Here is a 5,222-nt window from a genome sequence, read left to right as displayed (position 1 = left end):
GTGTTGTGGGATGGCTTGATTGTGCAGGATGAGTGGGTGTTGTGGGATGGGTGGATGTTGTGGGATCAGTGGGTGTTGTGGGAATGGTGGATGCAGTGAGATGAGTGGGTGTTGTGGGAATGGTCATTGATGTGGGATGGGTAGATGGGATGGGATCAGTGGATGTTGTTGGATGGGTGGATGCTATGGGATGAGTAGGTGTTGTGGGAATGGAGGATGCACTGAGATGAGTGGGTGTTGTGGGAAAAGTGGATGTAGTGGGATCAATGTGTGTTGTGGGATGAGTGGGTGGAATGGGATGAGTGGATGTTGTCAGATCAGTAGGTGTTGTGAGATGGCTCAAAGTTGTGGAATGAGTGGGTCTTGTGAGATGAGTGGATTCTGTGGGATGAGTAGGTGTTGTGGGAATGGTGGATGCACTGAGATGAGTGGGTGTTGTGGGAAGAGTGAATGCAGTGGGATGAGTGGGTGTTGTGGGATGGCTGGATGCAGTGGGATCAGTAGGTGTTGTGGGATGAGTGGATTGTGTGGGATGAGTGGGAATGGTGGATGCAGGGGAATGAATGGGTTTTGTGGGAATGGTGGTTGCAGTGGGATGGCTGGATGGTGTGGGATCAGTGGTTGCTGTGGGATGAGTGGATGTTGTTGGATGGGTGGATGGGGTGGGATCAGTAAGTCTTGTGGGATGGCTTGATGGTGTGGGATTGCTTGATGGTGTGGGATGGGTGGATTGTGTGGGTAGAGTGGATGTTGAGGATGGGATGGGATGTGTGGATGTTGTAGGATGGGTGGATTGAGTGGTATCATTAAGTGTGGGATTGCTGGATCGTGTGGGATGAGCAGGTATTGTGAGATGGCTGGATGGTTTGGGATGAGTGGGTTTTGTTGGATGGGTGGATGCTGTGGGATGAGTAGGTGTTGTGGGAATGGAGGATGCACTGAGATGAGTGGGTGTTGTGGGATGGCTGGATTGTGTGGGATGAGTCGGTGTTGTTGGATCAGTGGCTGTTGTGGGATGGGTGGATGGGATGGGATGAGTGGATATTGTAGGATGGCTGGATGGTGTGGGATCAATAGGTGTTGTGGGATGGCTGGATTGTGTGGGTGTTGTGGGAATGGTGGATGCAGGGGAATGAATGTGTTTTGAGGGAATGGTGGTTGCAGTGGGATGGCTGGATGGTGTGGGATCAGTGGTTGCTGTGGGATGGGTGGATGTTGTTGGATGGGTAGATGGGGTGGGATCAGTAAGTGTTGTGGGATGGCTTGACGGTGTGGGATGGCTGGATTGTGTGGGTAGAGTGGATGTGGATGGGATGGGATGAGTGGATGTTGTAGGATGGGTGGATTGGGTGGGATGAGTGGGTTTTGATGGATGAGTGGATGCTATGGGATGAGTAGATATTGTGGGAATGGAGGATGCACTGAGATGAGTAGGTGTTGTTGGATGAGCAGGTGTTGTGAGATGGCTAGATGGTGTGAGATCAGTGGGTTTTGTTGGATGGGTGGATGCTGTGGGATGAGTAGGTGTTGTGGGAATGGTGGATACACTGAGATGAGTGGGTGTTGTGGGAATAGTGAATGCAGTGGGATGAGTGGGTGTTGTGGGATGGCTGGATGGTGTGGGATGAGTGGGTGTTGTTGGATCAGTGGCTGTTGTGGGTTGGGTGGATTGGATGGGATGAGTGAATGTTGTAGGATGGCTGGATGGTGTGGGATCAATAGGTGTTGTGGGATGGCTGGATTGTGTGGGTGTTGTGGGAATGGTGGATGCAGGGGAATGAATGTGTTTTGAGGGAATGGTGGTTGCAGTGGGATGGCTGGATGGTGTGGGATCAGTGGTTGCTGTGGGATGGGTGGATGTTGTTGGATGGGTAGATGGGGTGGGATCAGTAAGTGTTGTGGGATGGCTTGACGGTGTGGGATGGCTGGATTGTGTGGGTAGAGTGGATGTGGATGGGATGGGATGAGTGGATGTTGTAGGATGGGTGGATTGGGTGGGATGAGTGGGTTTTGATGGATGAGTGGATGCTATGGGATGAGTAGATATTGTGGGAATGGAGGATGCACTGAGATGAGTAGGTGTTGTTGGATGAGCAGGTGTTGTGAGATGGCTAGATGGTGTGAGATCAGTGGGTTTTGTTGGATGGGTGGATGCTGTGGGATGAGTAGGTGTTGTGGGAATGGTGGATACACTGAGATGAGTGGGTGTTGTGGGAATAGTGAATGCAGTGGGATGAGTGGGTGTTGTGGGATGGCTGGATGGTGTGGGATGAGTGGGTGTTGTTGGATCAGTGGCTGTTGTGGGTTGGGTGGATTGGATGGGATGAGTGAATGTTGTAGGATGGCTGGATGGTGTGGGATCAATAGGTGTTGTGGGATGGCTGGATTGTGTGGGTGTTGTGGGAATGGTGGATGCAGGGGAATGAATGTGTTTTGTGGGAATGGTGGTTGCAGTGGGATGGCTGGATGGTGTGGGATCAGTAAATGGTGTGGGATGGCTGGATTGTGCGGGATGGGTGGATGTTGTGGGATGGGTGGATGGTGTGGGATGAGTGGCTTTTGTTGGATGGGTGGATGGTGTGGGATGAGTAGGTGTTGTGGGAATAGTGAATGCAGTCGGATGAGTGGGTGTTGTGGGATGGCTGGATGGTGTGGGATCAGTAGGTGTTGTGGTATGAATGTGTTTTGTGGGAATGGTGGTTGCAGTGGGATGGCTGGATGGTGTGGGATCAGTGGTTGCTGTGGGATGGGTGGATGTTGTTGGATGGGTAGATGGGGTGCGATCATTAAGTGTTGTGGGATGGCTTGACGGTGCGGGATGGCTGGATTGTGTGGGTAGAGTAGATGTGGATGGGATGGGATGTATGGATGTTGTAGGATGGATGGATTGGGTGGGATGAGTGAGTTTTGTTGGATGAGTGGATGCTATGGGATGAGTAGGTGTTGTGGGAATGGAGGATGCACTGAGATGAGTAGGTGTTGTGGGAAAAGTGGATGCAGTGGAATGAGTGGGTGTTGTGGGATGGGTGGATGGTGTGGGATCAGTAGGTGTTGTGGGATGGGTGGATGGTGTGGAGTAAGTGGTTGTTGTGAGATTGCTGGACTGTTTGTGATCAGTAAGTGTTGTGGGATGGCTGGATTGTGTGGGATGGGTGGATACGATGGGATGAGTGAATTTTGTAGGATGGGTGGGATCCGTGGGTGTTGTAGGATGGCTGGATGGTGTGGGATCAGTGGGTTTTGTGGGATGGCTGGATTGTGTGGTATGAGTGGGTGTGGGATCAGTAGGTGTTGTGGGATGGCTGGATTGTGTTGGTTTTGTGGGAATGGCGGATGCAGTGGGATGGCTGGATGGTGTGGGATCAGTGATTGCTATGGGATGGATGGATGTTGTTGGATGGGTGGATGGGGTGGGATCAGTAAGTCTTGTGGGATGGCTTGATGGTGTGGGATGGGTGGATTGTGTGGGTAGAGTGGATGTTGTGGATGGGATGGGATGTGTGGATGTTGTAGGATGGGTGGATTGGGTGGGATCAGTAAGTGTGGGATTGCTGGATCGTGTGGGATGAGCAGGTGTGAGATGGCTGGATGGTTTGTGATGAGTGGCTTTTGTTGGATAAGTGGATGCTATGGGATCAGTAGGTGTTGCGGGAATGGAGGATGCACTGAGATGAGTGGGTGTTGTGGGAAAAGTGGATGCAGTGGGATCAGTGTGTGTTATGGGATGAGTGGGTGGAATAGGATGAGTGGATGTTGTCAGATGGGTGGATGGGGTGGGATCAGTAGGTGTTGTGAGATGGCTCAAAGTTGTGGAATGAGTGGGTCTTGTGAGATGGGTGAATTGGGTGGGATCAGTAAGTGTGGGATGGCTGGATGGTGCGGGATGGGTGGATGGGATGGGATGAGTGTATGTTGTATGATGGCTGGATGGTGTGGGATCAGTGGGTTTTTTGGGATGGCTGGATTGTGTAGGTGTTGTGGGAATGGTGGATGGAGGGGAATTAATGGGTTTTCTGGGAATGGTGGATGCATTGGGATGGCTGGATGGTGTGGGATCAGTGGTTGCTGTGGGATGGGTGGATGTTGTTGGATGGCTGGATGGTGTGGGATGAGTGGGTTTTGCTGGATGAGTGGATGCTATGGGATGAGTAGGTGTTGCGGGAATGGAGGATGCACTGAGATGAGTGGGTGTTGTGGGATGGCTGGATGGTGTGGGATCAGTAGGTGTTGTGGGATGGCTGGATGGTGTGGGATGGGTGGACGGAATGGGATGAGTGAATTTTGTAGGATGGATGGGATCCGTGGGTGTTGTGGGATGTATGGATAGTGTGGGATCAGTGGGTTTTGTGGGATGGCTGGATTGTGTGGGATGAGTAGGTGTTGGATCAGTGGCTGTTGTGGGATGGGTGGATGGGATGGGATGAGTGTATGTTGTAGGATGGCTGGATGGTGTGGGATCAGTGGCTGTTGTGGGATGACTGTATTGTGTGGGATGAGTGGCTGTTGTGGGACGAGTGGATGGGATGGGATTAGTGGATGTTGTCAGATGGGTGGATGGGATGGGATCAGTAGGTGTTGCTGGATGGCTGGATGATGTGGGATCAGTGTTTGTTGTGGGATGGGTGGATTGTATGGGATGAATGATTGTTGTGGGATGGCTGGATTGTGTAGGTGTTGTGGGAATGGTGGATGCAGGGGAATGAATGGGTTTTGTGGGATGCGTGGATGCTGCGGGATCAGTGGGTGTTGTGGGATGGGTGGATGGTGTGGGATCAGTATGTGGTGTGGGATGGCTGGATTGTGTGGGATGGGTGGATGTTGTGGGATGAGTGGGTGGAATGGGATGAGTGGATATTGTCAGATGGGTGGATGGGGTGGGATCATTAGATGTTGTGGGATGGCTCGAAGATCTGTAATGAGCGGGTCTTGTGAGATGGCTGGATGGTTTGTGATCAGTAGATGTGGAGGGATGTCTGGATTGTGTGGGATCAGTGGGTGTTGTGGGAATGGTGGATGCAGTGGTATGAGTGGGTGTTGTGGGATTGCTGGATGGTGTGGGATGAGTGGGTGTTGTCGGATGGGTGGATGTTGTGGGATAGGTGGATGGGATGTGAAGAGTGGATGCTGTAAGACTCTTGGATGGTGTGCCGGATGGTTTGTGATCAGTAGGTGTTGTGGGATGATTGGATTGTGTGGGATCAGTGGGTGTTGTGGGATGAGTG

This window comes from Micropterus dolomieu, linkage group LG01, assembly GCF_021292245.1.
Source record: "Micropterus dolomieu isolate WLL.071019.BEF.003 ecotype Adirondacks linkage group LG01, ASM2129224v1, whole genome shotgun sequence".
NCBI classification, from domain to species: Eukaryota; Metazoa; Chordata; class Actinopteri; order Centrarchiformes; family Centrarchidae; genus Micropterus; species Micropterus dolomieu.
The sequence above is the reverse complement of the archived record's forward strand: the minus strand, read 5'-3'. Positions refer to the sequence as shown.